Source organism: Rhinopithecus roxellana, chromosome 16 (genome assembly GCF_007565055.1).
Source record: "Rhinopithecus roxellana isolate Shanxi Qingling chromosome 16, ASM756505v1, whole genome shotgun sequence".
NCBI lineage: Eukaryota > Metazoa > Chordata > Mammalia > Primates > Cercopithecidae > Rhinopithecus > Rhinopithecus roxellana.
Genome location: NC_044564.1, coordinates 26,437,091 through 26,452,613, shown reverse-complemented (window position 1 = coordinate 26,452,613; position 15,523 = coordinate 26,437,091). Strand labels below are relative to the sequence as shown.

General features: G+C 38.7%; 1 pseudogene; it reads left to right on the top strand.

The window, feature by feature from the left end:
* Positions 1 to 9,437: 9,437 nt before the first annotated feature.
* Positions 9,438 to 9,956, top strand: LOC104658521 (annotated as a pseudogene).
* Positions 9,957 to 15,523: the final 5,567 nt, after the last annotated feature.

Sequence of the window (15,523 nt, the reverse complement as noted above, 5' to 3'; positions counted from 1 at the left end):
AGCCTGGCCAACATGGTGAAACTGTGTCTTTACTAAAAATACAAAAATTAGCCAGGCATGGTGGCATGCATCTATAGTCCCAGCTACTCAGGAAGCTGAGCCAGGAGAATCGCTTGAACCCAGGAGATGGAGGTTGCAGTGAGCCGAGATTGTGCCACTGCACTCCAGCCTGGGTGACAAGAGTGAAACTGTGTCTCATAAAAACAAAAACAAATAATAAACATTAGCGTTTGTTTAATAATTAGTGTTTCTGAATGGTTTTTAACCATGCATTTACTTTTTGACATCCATGAAAACTGTATGGCATAGGTAAACATTGTTATTAACATTATTATTGCTGTTGTTATTGTTTCCATTTTACAGTTACATAAAAATATATTCAAGTGCTTACATGATATGTGGCCAAGGGTAGTTTGATTTTCAAAGAAGGAGGCAGAACTTTTTAATTCAAACGCATGTGGAATATTCTGCCTACATTAAATGCAAATTCCTTGTTTATTCTGATGCCAGAAAATGTTGAAAGCAGAAACAAATGTGTTGATTCTCTCTCCTCCAACTGCCTTGCATGCTAACGCTTTTTGCTTTGATGGGTTGTTCCCGATCATATTTGATATAGCTGCGCAACATCTTTTTTATGTCAAGGCTTTGCTTCAAACACTCCATTGCCAGTTTGACTTGTCAAAAGTTGGAGGGAACACGTTTTAAGCATTCAGCAAGCATTCTTCTGAGAAGAAAACCACTATTTCTAATGAGCATTTGAGAGTGCAGTGGATTGCAGAAACTGTTTTCTAAGATCTGTCACAAATGATTTAGTTTTATTAGTTTTAATGGCCCTCAGCTATAGGCATGGAATATAAGTGAAAATTGAGATATTTTTTACGAGATGAAAATAGATTTCAATCACAGGGTGTGTTTTCCTCCCCATCTCTTCCTATTTACTTATTTATTTAATTACATTAATTAAGTAATTTTTCGGCAGTTGATTCTGGTTAAAAGAAAACCACTGTGAGAGATGAGAATACAGGGGTCTTCTTTCACAAGAACAAAGGTTTCCTTGTGTTGGGAGCCTTTCTGTTAATTGTATATAAACTGGTTGATTTGCCAAGCTCATAGGCAGGATGGCAGAGAAAGGGGCTAATGTGTTAAAATGGAATTTTTTTCCTGGGTAGGTACAAGGAATGTATATTTTTGTTCATAGCTAAAGGTTTGTCTTCTGTGCTAGTAAATACAGAAACAACCATGAAACCCCTATATTTAATGCCTCTGCTTGTTGCTTCTGTTTTTCTACACTGTAGCTTTTCTTGAATAATTTTATTTCTCCCTTTCTTTTCTATCACGCATCAGTCGCTGAAAATTATGGTAATCTAAACAGGTGTATATATTTTATTTTTCATAAACAATATGAGTGTATTTCTTAAATGCGGAGTGGTTTTGGCTGCTCATTCTCATTGCTCGTGTGTGTATGCCTGGTGGTGTATGACAGTGGATGATGAATGTGAGATTTTCTGTTGTAATAGCTCTACTCTAGTATTTCTCTGTCCTGTAGGCCAAGGCAACTATGTGGTTTGAAAGAGAGCCAACAAAAGTCTGCATCAGGAATCCTGGAGTTTGTGCTGCCTCTGCCATTCATTCACTGCCTTTACAACCTTGGGTAAGCCATATACATTTCTTGTGTCAAATTTTCCTCATTTGCAAAGTATAGGTCTTTGGAAAGAGTAAGTTTACACATAGGAAATAAACAAACAAAAAGGACAAAATCATTGTCTTCATGGAGATTATAATCATGGTAGAGGAATAAAAATGAGCCAGAAATATAACTGAAAATTAAATTGTATTGTATGTTAGAAGGTAATAGTTATTATATTATTAGGTTGGTGCAAAAGTATTTGCTATTAAAAGTACTGGCAAAAATCGCAATTACTTTTGTACCAACCTAATAGTTTCCCAGGGTTGCTGCTACAAAGTACCACAGACTGAGTGGTTTAAACAACAGAAATTTATGTTCTTACAATGTTAAAAGCTAGTAAGTCTGAAATCAAAGTGTCGGCAGGGTTCTCGAGTTTCTCCTGAGGCCTCCCTCCTTGGCTTGTATGCCATTCACCTTCTCCTGGTGTCCTCTGGCATCTTCCTTCTGCACCTTGCTGGGCCCTAATCTCGTCGTCACATAAGGACACTGGTCATATTGGATTAAGGCCTACTCTAATAAGGCCTACTCTAATGACCTAATTTTAACCTAATTACTTCTTTAAAGACTCTATCTCCAAATACAATCACATTCTGAGGTACTATGGATTAGGACTTTAACATGTGAATTTTGGGGAGCACAATTCACTCTATAATAATAATTATTCAAAAGTCTATAATTACATTTGGGAGTGCAGGGGCATAATTCAGTATTAATGGGATATTGAAGATAGGCTTGATGGAGATGGTAACATCTGCACAAGTTGTGAAGGAGCACCAGGAGTGGACATTGCAGATATCCTGGAAGAGTGTGATTCACTAGAAGGAATAGTCAATAGAAAGGCCCTGAAGTTGGAATGACCAGAGATGCCCAAGGGTCAGTGTCTATAAGATAGAACAGTGATATGGCCAGGGCCATAGCAGGGGCATTGCATTTTTGAGGGCCTTATGGGTGATGAAAAAGATTGGGCTTTTACTCTGAGAGTATTGGAGAGCTACTACAAGAACTGAGCAGACATATGATCCAATCAGAATCACGCTTTTACATGTTCACTCAGCCTGCTGCATTGGGAATAGATGGTAGGCCAGTGTTTCTCAATCTGGATGACATTGACATCTGGGGTCAGAAAATTCTTTGTTGAAGGAGCTACCCGCTAGATGCCTACAGCCTCCTGCCTGCCAGTTGTAACAACCAAAAGTGTCTTAAAAAATTTATCAAGTGCCCCTGGGGAAGGATTAATGACCCCAAGTTTAGAACCACTGTTGTAGGTGGAGCAGAAGAAAAGCTAAAAGATCATCGTGGAAGTCCTTGTAATAATCTTGGCTATCAATAATAGCTTGAATCATCATGGCAGCATTCTAGATATTTTGAAGGTAGAGTCAACCGATTTTAGAGGTTGCTAATGAACTGGATGAGAGGTATGGAAAAAGATTCAAAATGACACTGTGTTTTATGCTCTGTGCAACAAGAAGGATGTATTTACCTCTTAAACAGGGAAGACTTTGAGTGGAGCAGGTTTAGAATAAACACAGACTCTTCATACAAAGTAACAGGAGGTAAGGTTAAACACATCTTCACATATACTAATGTGTACAGAAGTGTGTGAGTTTGTGAAAATGTCTTCTAATTTCTATTTTTTCCTAAGAATTAGTGAGCAGAATCATTATCATCTGAGAGTAAGGATAGAACAGAATGTGTTAGATAATAAAAGCAAAGGTATAGAATAGAATTACAGAGGAGTGTAGGTTTTTATATGATGTATTATCAATATAATTCTGAAGACATTGACTGCAACGCCTCCCTAATAAGTATTGAGTGTTACTTTTAATGATGTCTCTTTATGAATTCCTCTGAATATTTTTCAAACAAAGTCAGAGTCAGTATGCTTTTGGATCTCTCTACTTTCTATTGTCCTGAGCCAAACAGACAATTTTTGCAATGGCCAAAACAATCTCTGTTCCTCCAGAAATACATTTGCTTTCTTATGAGGAACTGATAGTAAAATTAAGATAAAAAGCAATGCTTTAGGCTATTATCTTAACTTCATGCATGCTCATAATTAGGAACCATCTCTAAAAAGTAAGTCATCTACTTTGAAGAATTCTGTTGGTTTCCAAAGATCTATCTTGCATTAGAGACAGGACTAACTGCACTTGAGTCCAACTTCTGTCAGTGCCCACTTCAACCCCCCATGGAACTCCCATTACTGTTTATTAGAAAATATTTTTTACTCTATACAATGCTTCTGAAAATGCTCCCTGATTCTAATGTGACTCTGCCATGGGAATATGATCCTTTAAGCACAGAAAATCACACACGTTTACTGAAGCTTGGGCTGAAATTAGTCCCCTGGTCTGAGAGATCTCACCTGACGACCATGCTCTCTCTTGTTAGCAGTTCCACCTGACACTAGTTTTTTCCTGCTCTGCAGCTACACCAAGCTCTTTCCCACCTTAGTGCTTCTGAACAATATAATGATTTTAAACATTCACTTTTTCAAAAACTCTTACACAACCATTTCTTTGACAATGCCAGAAACTGTCAAATGTGCATTACAAATATTAAATTAATCTTCATAACGAAGTTAGGTATTATTATCCCCATTGTATAGATGAGGAAACTGAGACATCTCAAAATTAAGTAACTTCCCCAATGTGACACAGTGTAGCAGACATTATTGATATACACCAATATTCCCTCTGATGTCCCACATTCCAGCTATCAGCACTGGAATCTCTTTTTCTTAGAGTTTTCCCTGGTTATAGGAACTTCACCCAAGCACAGAGCAGACTAGGACATCTGAGAATAAAGCTTTCTACTATTTAACCATACTCAACAATGCTGCATTGCGTCATTGCCCAGACTCCTTGCTCTTTAGGTGGCATAACTTTGAGGTGGGCATTCTATACTTGTTGCTAGAGTTTCCCAGTAGGATCAAGACTTTGCTTCCTAACATTGGTAACTCATTTAAGAACCTTGCAATTATTGACTGTCTTCACTTCACTGTCTCTCTTCCCTATTTCTCTACTTGTCTTTCTGGTGATACTTTCCAAATAAATTACTTACACTCAAGTCCTTATTTCAGTGTCTACTTAACTGGGAACTCAAACTAAAACACAGCCATGAAGTTGAAGAGTGAGGATTTTATTAAGTGGATATAGCTAAAGGGCCTGTATTAGTCCATTCTCACACTGCTAATAAAGACATACCCAAGACTGAGTAATTTATAAACGAAAGAGGTTTCATTGACTCACAGTTCCACATGGCTGGAGAGGCTTCACAATCATGGCAGAAGGTGAACAATGAGCAAAGTCACGTCTTACATGGCACAGGCAAGAGAACTTGTGCAATAGAACTCCCATTTATAAATCCATCAGGTCTCCTGAGAGTTATTCATTACCACGAGAACAGTATGGGAGAAACTGACCCTATGATTCAATTATCTCCACCTGGCCCTGCCCTTGACAGGTGGAGATTATTACAATTCAAGGTGCAGTTTGAGTGGAGACACAGCTGAACCACATCAGGGTTTATGCTCTTAACCAATACACCATCCTGCCTCTTTAGAAGCAAATGGATGAGTACCCTACTCTGTTTTTCAGGAAATTATATCTTTATAAAAACTGCAATCCTGGCTTTGAAAGGCTACAACTTTAATCTTTTGAGTCCTCAACATTTTATGAACAAGATCTGGCTATGAAATGAACAGACACTTCCCAAAAGAAGACGTACATGAAGCCAACAAACACACATTAAAAAAAAAGCTCAGCATCACTGATCATCACAGAAATGCAAATCAAAACTACAATGAGATATCATCTCACACCAGTCAGAATGGCTATTATTAAAAAGTCAAAAAATAGCAGATGCTGGCAAGATTGTGGAGAAAAAAAGGAATGCTTTTACACTGTTGGTGAGAGTATAAATTAGTTCAATCATTATGGAATACAGTGTGTCAATTCCTCAAAGACCTAAAGACAGAAATACCATTCGACCCAGCAATCTCATTACTGGGGATATACCCAAAGGAATATAAATCAATCTATTTTAAGGACATATGCACAGATATGTTCATTGCTGCATTATTCACAACAGTAAAGACATGGAATCAACCTAAATGCCCATCAATGATAGACTGGATAAAGAAAACATGGGACATATACACCATGGAATATCATGTCCTTTGTAGGGACATGGATGGAACTGGAGGCCATTATCCTTAGCAAACTAACCCAGGAACAGAAAAGCAAATATTTCATGTTCTCACTTATAAGTAGGAGCTAAATGATGAGAATGCACGGGCACATGGTGGGGAAACAACATACACTGAGGACTGTCAGAAGGCAGGAGATGGGAGGTGGAAGAGGATTAGGAAGAATGGCTACTGGATGCTGTGCTTAATAACTGTGTGATAAAATGATCTGTGCAGCAAACCACCATGGCACACGTTTACCTATGTAAAAAACCTGCACATCCTGCACATGTACCTTGAACTTAAAATAAAAGATGCAAATAAAATACATTTAAAAGGGAAAGCTGCACACCCTCCTAGGAAAATATACCTCTCCAAATATTCACTCAGTTATGGACATGGAGCACAACGTTCAAAAGACTCACCTCTACCCTCCTTGGTGGAGCTGGAGCAATAGGAACAACAGACAAAAAAAGATACTCCCAAGAGAACACAACCAGAATCGAGTCAAGTAATTCCACTCCTTGACTGATCAAAAATCTTTTCAGAATATCTGACTGGCAGGATTTTATTATTGCTATGGCTGGCTACTGTGTGTTTTCTATTCCTCTTTCTTGAAAGGTGATTTTTATCATGGTCTTTCTGTCCTTGTTTCACAATTATATGTCCATTCTATATGTGTGTGTGTGGTGGTGATGAGGAGGGACAGATTACCTGCCATTTACTTCATGGATTCCTAGTCATTAAGAGTCATATATTTTTTTCTTTTTCTTTTTTGAGATGGAGTCTTGCTCTGTTGCCCAGGCTAGAGTGCAGTGGCATGATCTCAGCTCACTGCAACCTCCAGCTCCCAGGTTCAAGCAATTCTCCTGCCTCAGCTTCCCAAGTAGCTGGGGCTACAGGCATGCACCACCATGTCTAGCTAATTTTTGTATTTTTACTAGAGATGGGGTTTTGCCATGTTGGCCAGGCTGGTCTCGAACTCCTGACTTCAGATAATCTGCCTGACTCGGCCTCCCAAAGTGCTGGGATTACAGGCATGAGCCACTGCGCCGAGCTTCACGAGTCATATCTTGATTAGACAGAAAGGAATGCATGTAATCAGGGTATCTTTGCTTGTTTTGAGACAGAGTGTTGCTCTATTGTTCAGGCTGGAGTGAGTGGCACAACAATGGCTCACTGCAACCTCAAACTCCTGGGCTCGAGCAATTTTCCCACCTCAGCCTCCTGAGTAGCTGGGACTACAGGTGGGTTCTATTACAAATAAGTAGTTTTCTTTTTTCTTTTCTTTTTTTTTTTGTAGACACAGAGTCCAGGCTGGTCTCAAAATCCTGGCCTCCAGTGATCCTCCTGTGTCAGCCTCCCAAAGCTTGGGGATTACAGGCGTGAACCACTACACCCAGCCTCATCAGAATATCTTTGAGTTTAGCATGAATATAACAAGGGAGAGTATTTGTTGCAGGTATTTGTTGGCTAAAAGAATAGACTCTCAGAAGACAGCTTACCGTCTATCCAAATTCCATGCTTTCTTTTCATTGCATGGAATTCAAGTAAGATGTGGCTATCCAATCAGAGACTATGCTATCCAGTTCCCAATGCATCCAGGTTAGCCAAATGATGAGTTATTGCCAATAAAATGTGAGCAGAGTGATATGTGTAGTTTTGGCCTAGGAATTTAAGAAGCAAATGTGCTTTTTGATAGCTTTAACTTTTTGGAATTGAAAATTCTGAGGCCTGAAGGGAGGGTTATTAAAAAATAGAAGGAGCCTGTATTCCTTAACACATGGAAGAAAGGTAAGCAATAAAAACTGTATTGAACTATTACACAAGACAGAAATGCATTTCTGGCTGGGCATGATGGCTCATGCACTTTGGGAGGCCAGGGTGGGCGGATCACGAGGTCAAGAGATCAAGACCATCTGGCCAACATGGTGAAACCCCCTCTACTAAAAATACAAAAATTAGCTGGGCGTGGTGGCGCATGCCTGTAGTCCCAGCTACTCAGGAGGCTGAGGATCTCTTGAACCCGAGAGGTGGAGGTTGCAGTGAGCCGAGATCACGCCACTGCTCTCCAGCCTGGCAACAGAGTGAGACTCCACCTAAAAAACAGAAAAACAAAAACAAAAAAAAAATGCGTTTCTATTTTAGTAAGTGTGATGGTTAGTACTGAGTGTCAATTTGATTGGATTAAAGGATGCAAAGTATTGATCCTGGGTGTGTCTGTGAAGGTTGTGGCAAAGGAGATTAACATTTGAGTCAGTGGGAAAGGCAGAACCACCCTTAATCTGGGAGGATACCATCTAAATCAGCTGCCAGAGAATATGAAGCAGGAAGAAAAACGTGAAAAGGCTAGACTGGCTAGGCCTCCCAGACCACATCTTTCTCTGGTGCTGGATGCTTCCTGCCCTCGAACATCAGAATTCAAGTTTTCAGCTTTGAGACTCGAACAGGCTTCCTTGCTCCTCAGCTTGCAGACGGCCTATTGTGGGACCTCATGATTGTGTGAGTTTAATACTCCTTAATAAAATATGATATACATATATATATATATATATATATATATATCTGTCCTATTAGTTCTGTCCCTCTAGAGAGCCCTGACTAATACACTAAGCCACTAATATTTTAGCACTTGTTAGTTACAGCCCCTAGGATTACTCTAATACAAAAATCATCACATAGTTGACTATTTTGTAAAGGTCTGTGCCTAAATGTCATCTCCTTATAGAAGACTTCACCAAAAAACTCAACTTATTTTACATCTTCTGTCTCACTCTAACTCAGTACCTCTTTTATTAGTAACTCAGGACTTTCTATTACCTGCTTTTTAAATACCGTTTTTGGATATATCTATATATAGCCTCTCTCTACCACCACTAGCATATAAGCTCTATGTTGGCTGGAACTTTTTCCAACGGACTTACTGTTGTAGTCCCCAGTACCTAGAATAGTTTATGAAACATAGGATGTGTTCAATAAATATTGCTTGAGAGAATAATTACTTATAATCCTTTGTCTGTATATTCCAGATACACTTCCAAAGAAAATTGAGTTGGGTACTATTTGTGTTAAAAAATATTATTTCTGCTTTCCTTTCCATACCTGCATTGTCCATTTGTTTTCTTATTTTCTATCCAAGCCCTGTTCACTCAACATCTTCATTATGCAGGTATTGTTGAAAATCAACTTTGATCATCACTAGCAGTACTCCATTAGTCATGGGAAATCTGAGAACCATTGAAGTGAAGATTTACTGTATCATTTCTACAAATCACTGAGCACTTTATATGCGCTATTTTATTTCAGTACGTCCTACTGTGTATGTGCAATGTAGGTATAAATACCTCCATTTACAAATAAGAAAAAATGAGGTTCAGCGTTTATGTACCATGCATAAGTTCACACAGATATGAAACATTAGAGTGGGATTCAAGTCAAGTTCTGGATGCAAACCCGCTGCTCTAAAAGCACATCATCCTTTTCCACCCGCTCGCCATGCTCCCTTGGAGCTTCCGGCTCCTGCTAAGCTAGTGCTGCCGTAGTCTCCCTTCAGCCATCATCATGATTATCTACCGGGACCTCATCAGCCACCATGAGATGTTCTCCTACATCTATAAGATCCGTGAGATTGCGGACGGGCAGTGCTGGGAGGTGGTGGGGAAAATGGTCAGTAGGATAGAAGGTAACATTGATGACTCGCTCATTCGTGGGAATGTCTCTGCTGAAGGCCCCAAGGGCGAAGGTACCAAAAGCATAGTAATCACTGCTGTCGATATTGTCATGAACCATCACCTGCAGAAAACAAGTTTCATAAAAGAAGCCTACAAGAAGTACATCAAAGATTACATGAAATCAATCAAAGGCAAACTTGAAGAATAGAGACCAGAAAGAGTAAAACTTTTTATGACAGGGGCTGCAGAACAAATCAAGCACATCCCTGTTAATTTCAAAAACTACCAGTTCTGTATTGGTGAAAACATGAATTCAGATGGCATGATTGCTCTACTGGACTACCATGAGGATGGTGTGACCCCACATACGATTTTCTTTAGGGATGATTTGGAAGTGGAAAAATGTTAACAAATGTGGCAATTAGTTTGGATCTATCACCTGTCATCATCACTGGCTTCTAATTGTCATCCACACAACACCAGGACTTAAGACAAATGGGACTGATGTCATCTTGAGCTCTTCATTTATTTTGACCATAATTCGTTCAGAGTGGAGGCATTGTTTTTAAGAAAAACATGTTGGCTGGGGGCAGTGACTCACACCTGTAATCCCAGCGCTTTGGGAGATCGAGGCAGGTGGATCACAAGGTCAAGAGATGGAGACCATCCTGGCTAACATGGTGAAACCGCATCTCTACTAAAAATACAAAAATTAGCATGAATCTGTAGTCCCAGCTACTCAGGAGGATGAGGCAGGAGAATTGCTTGAACTCAGGAGGCGAAGGTTTCAGTGAGCCGAGATAGAACTCCAGCCTGGCAACAGAGTGAGACTCCGTCTCAAAAAAGAAGAAAAACAAGTCATGTAGGTTGTCTAAAAGTAAAATGCATTTTAACCCGGTTGAGAGAATGCCTTTTAGTTTAATATATATTTAAACTAAATTCATCCTGTAGTGTTCCTGGAGAAGCTAGAGCCTGGTTGTAAGCTACTACTAGAAAGAATAAGACTCATCAATTAACTTCTACAGTGGAAACTACTTCTGGGACTGGAATATACAAAAGAATCAAAGGTTTTGATTGTGAGTTGCAATAAAGGGAAAGACCATGTTCATAGCAGTGCCAACATCTGAAGTGGAGCTTTACACATATCATCAACGACAATGGAATTAGTTAACTGGAACAGATTACCAAGAGAATAAAAGGAGACTAATTCAGTTGGAAAGAAAAAAAAAAAAAAGCACATCATATATTGCCTAAAATAATGTTTGCATTCTGGCTCCCAGTCTTATGTTCCAGCATACACTGTCTTGTATTATCTATTTTTCTGCTACAAAATATTTTTTGCTTTTTAACTGAAGTATTTTCAATGTAATTTAGATATAATTTTTCCATAGAGAAAAGCACAAATCATAAATGTTTCACTAGCATAATCCACACTCTTATCAAAGTGTAGAACATTCCCATCTCTCCATAAATTTCCTTTATGTCATTTCCCATTAATTATGCCTCCCACTATTGCTGAGGCAATCAAAGCTCTGATTGCCTATTCTAGTGCTTCATATAAATAAAAGCATACAAAAGATATTCTTATGTGACTGGTTTTATTTTCACTCAACATATGTTTAGAGGTTTCCTTGTGTTGTTGCATGTATTTGTAATGAAGATTTTCTGTTTGTTTGTTCGTAAGTTTTTAAATATACTGATTTGTATTCCATCATATAAATATACCACAATTTATGTATCCATTCTGTTGTCAAGGAGCATATAGATGCCTCACAGTTTTGAATAAAACCATTATGAACATTTGTGTTCAAGTCTGTTTGTGGATATATATTTTCCTTTCTCTTGGGTAAATGCCCAGGAGTATGTATTAGTTTTCTAGGGTTGCTATAACAAATTACCACACACTTCATAGCTTAAAACAATGGAAATTTATTCTTTTTCAGTGGCCAGAAGACTGAGATCACTTTTTTTTTTTTTTTTATACTGTAAGTTCTAGGGTACATGTGCATAACGTGCAGGTTTGTTACATATGTATATTTGTGCCATGTTGGTGTGCTGCACCCATCAACTCGTCAGCACCCATCAATTCATCATTTATATCATGTATAACTCCCCAATGCAATCCCTCCCTCCTCCCCCCTCCCCATTATAGGCCCCAGTGTGTGATGTTCCCCTTTCCGAGTCCAAGTGATCTCATTGTTCATTTCCCGCCTATGAGTGAGAACATGCGGTGTTTGGTTTTCTCTTCTTGTGATAGTTTGCTAAGAATGATGGTTTCCAGCTGCATCCATGTCCCTACAAAGGACGCAAACTCATCCTTTTTTATGGCTGCATAGTATTCCATGGTGTATATGTGCCACATTTTCTTAATCCAGTCTGTCACAGATGGACATTTGGGTTGATTCCAAGTCTTTGCTATTGTGAATAGTGCCGCAATAAACATACGTGTGCATATGTCTTTGTAGTAGAATAATTTATAATCCTTTGGGTATATACCCAGTAGTGGGATGGCTGGGTCATATGGTACATCTAGTTCTAGATCCTTGAGGAATTGCCATACTGTTTTCCATAATGGTTGAACTAGTTTACAATCCCACCAACAGTGTAAAAGTGTTCCTATTTCTCCACATCCTCTCCAGCACCTGTTGTTTCCTGATTTTTTAATGATTGCCATTCTAACTGGTGTGAGATGGTATCTCATTGTGGTTTTGATTTGCATTTCTCTGATGGTGAGTGATGATGAGCATTTTTTCATGTGTCTGTTGGCTGTATGAATGTCTTCTTTTGAGAAATGTCAGTTAGGAAAAGAAGAAGTCAAATTGTCCCTGTTTGCAGATGACATGATTGTATATTTAGAAAACCCCATCGTCTCAGCCCAAAATCTGCTTCAGCTGATAAGCAACTTCAGCAAAGTCTCAGGATACAAAATTAATGTGCAAAAATCACAAACATTCTTATACACCAGTAACAGACAAGCAGAGAGCCAAGTCAGGAATGAACTTCCATTCACAATTGCTTCAAAGAGAATAAAATACCTAGGAATCCAGCTTACAAGGGATGTAAAGGACCTCTTCAAGGAGAACTACAAACCACTGCTCAGTGAAATAAAAGAGGACACAAACAAATGGAAGAACTTACCATGCTCATGGATAGGAAGAATCAATATCGTGAAAATGGCCATACTGCCCAAGGTTATTTATAGATTCAATGCCATCCCCATCAAGCTACCAATGAGTTTCTTCACAGAATTGGAAAAAACTGCTTTAAAGTTCATATGGAACCAAAAAAGGGCCCGCATTGCCAAGACAATCCTAAGTCAAAAGGACAAAGCTGGAGGCGTCACGCTACCTGACTTCAAACTATACTACAAGGCTACAGTAACCAAAACAGCATGGTACTGGTACCAAAACAGAGCTATAGACCAATGGAACAGAACAGAGTCCTCAGAAATAATACCACACATCTACAGCCATCTGATCTTTGACAAACATGAGAGAAACAAGAAATGGGGAAAGGTTTCCCTATTTAATAAACGGTGCTGGGAAAATTGGCTAGCCATAAGTAGAAAGCTGAAACTGGATCCTTTCCTTACTCCTTATACGAAGATTAATTCAAGATGGATTAGAGACTTAAATGTTAGACCTAATACCATAAAAACCCTAGAAGAAAATCTAGGTAGTACCATTCAGGACATAGGCATGGGCAAGGACTTCATGTCTAAAACACCAAAAGCAACGGCAGCAAAAGCAAAAATTGACAAATGGGATCTAATTAAACTAAAGAGCTTCTGCACAGCAAAAGAAACTACCATCAGAGTGAACAGGCAACCTACAGAATGGGAGAAAATTTTTGCAATCTACTCATCTGACAAAGGGCTAATATCCAGAATCTACAAAGAACTCAAACAAATATACAAGAAAAAAAAAACAACCCCATCAAAAAGTGGGGAAAGGATATGAGATCACTTGTTGGCAGAGCAACTTACCTCTGAAGTTTCTGGGGAAGAACGCTTCCTTGCCTTTTCGTAGCTTCTGGGAGCTCCCATCAATCCTTGACATTTCTTGGATAGTGCTGTATGACTCCAATGCTGGCTTCCATCTTCAAGTGGCCTTCTTTTCGCTGTCTTTATTTCCAAATCTTACCTTTCCTTTCCCTCATAAAGACACCAATCAATGAATTTAGAGCCAATTCTAAATCCAGAGTCCTTTCATTTAAAGATCTTTAACTAAAAACATCTGCAAATATTCTATTTTTAAATTAAGTAGCAGTCTCAGGTTCCAGATGAACATAAATTTGGGGGAAAACACTGCTGACTATAGTAAAATTGGTGCATATAGGTTACATGTCTGTTTTTTTCTGTTTCTTTGTTTTGTTTTGAGACAGAGTCTTACTCCATCACCCAGGCTGAAGTGCAGTGGCACGATCTCGGCTCACTGTAACTTGCACCTCCTGAGTTCAAGCAATTCTTGTGCCTCAGCCTCCCAAGTAGCTGGAATTACAGGTATGCCATCACACCCAGCTAATTTTTGTATTTTTAGTAGAGACAGGGTTTTACCATGTTGGCCAGGCTGGTCTCGAACTCCAGACCTCAAGTGTTCTGCCTGCCTTGGCCTTGGCCTCCCAAAATGCTGGGATAACAGGTGTGAGCCACCACACCCAGCCTAAATCATTTTCTAATGTATTCGTAACATATGATTTTATTCCCAAAAGCATACATGAGAGTCAAGTTATTCCACCTTTTGTATTTGATGTTGTCTTTAAGTTTTAAAATAATAACAGTGAATGGCAGTGGCGTCTCATTGTAATTTCAATTCCTGGCAGTTTGTGGTTTGTCTATTCATTTTCTCAGTAGTTTCTTGAGAAACAGAATTTTTAAATTTCAATGAAGTCTATACTTTTGTTTTCTTTTATAGTTTATGTGTTCTGTGTTTTGCCTAAAATTGTTCATTCCAAGTGTATCAGTTATCTATTACTATGTGACTGCACCGAAGCTTATCATCTTTAAAAAGCCACAGTTTACATGTATTAAAATGAATTTATTGTAACTAACAGGAAGTATTTATTATACAAATTTTCTTAGGGTCAAAGACCCTTAGCACAGCTCAATTCTTGTTGTTGCTGTTGTTGTTTAACAAGGCTGCCTTCCAGGGGTCTGATGGTGCTGCCATCATTTCAAGGGTCAGCTAAGGAAGGATTCACATCCAAGCTCAGGCATGTGGATATTAGCAGGACTCAGCTCCTCATGGTCTGGTGGACTGAGGGCCTATGGCCTCTCAAAACATAGCTGCTTGTTTCAGCAGATGTCACAAGCAAGACAAGCGAAACAGAACGTTATACTCCCTTGTAATCTAATCTTGGATATGGTAGTATTCTATTTATTCAAAGTCAGTCACTTGATTCAATCCACTCTCAAGAACAGGTAACCTAAGGTTATGAATACCAGAAGATGGGAATTATTGGGAGCCATTTTAGAAGATGGCTTTCACGTAAAATTTTTAAAGATGATCTCCTATTTGTTTTTCTGCTACTTCCTATATAGTTTTATATTTTACATGTAGGTCCATGATGCCATGAAGTATTGTTTGCATATTATGTGAGGTAGCTATCAAAATTCATTTTATCCATATGCATGTCCAGTTACTCTCATGCAATTTGTTAAAAATATTTTTCCCATTGAATTGTTTGGTAACTTAGTCAAAGCTCTTGGTCTACAAATATAAATTTAGATATATTTCTGGAATATATTGCTTTCCAATATCAAGCTGCATTGATTAATGGAGTTCTATAGTAAGACACAAAAACAGTTTGAGTCTCCCAAGATAGTTCTTTTCCAAAATTGTCTTGGATAGCCTGCCTAAGTGATTTGAATTCTATATTTTTTTAAATTGTTATTAATGTCAACAAAAACATACACTGGGCCGGGCGCGGTGGCTCAAGCCTGTAATCCCAGCACTTTGGGAGGCCGAGACGGGTGGA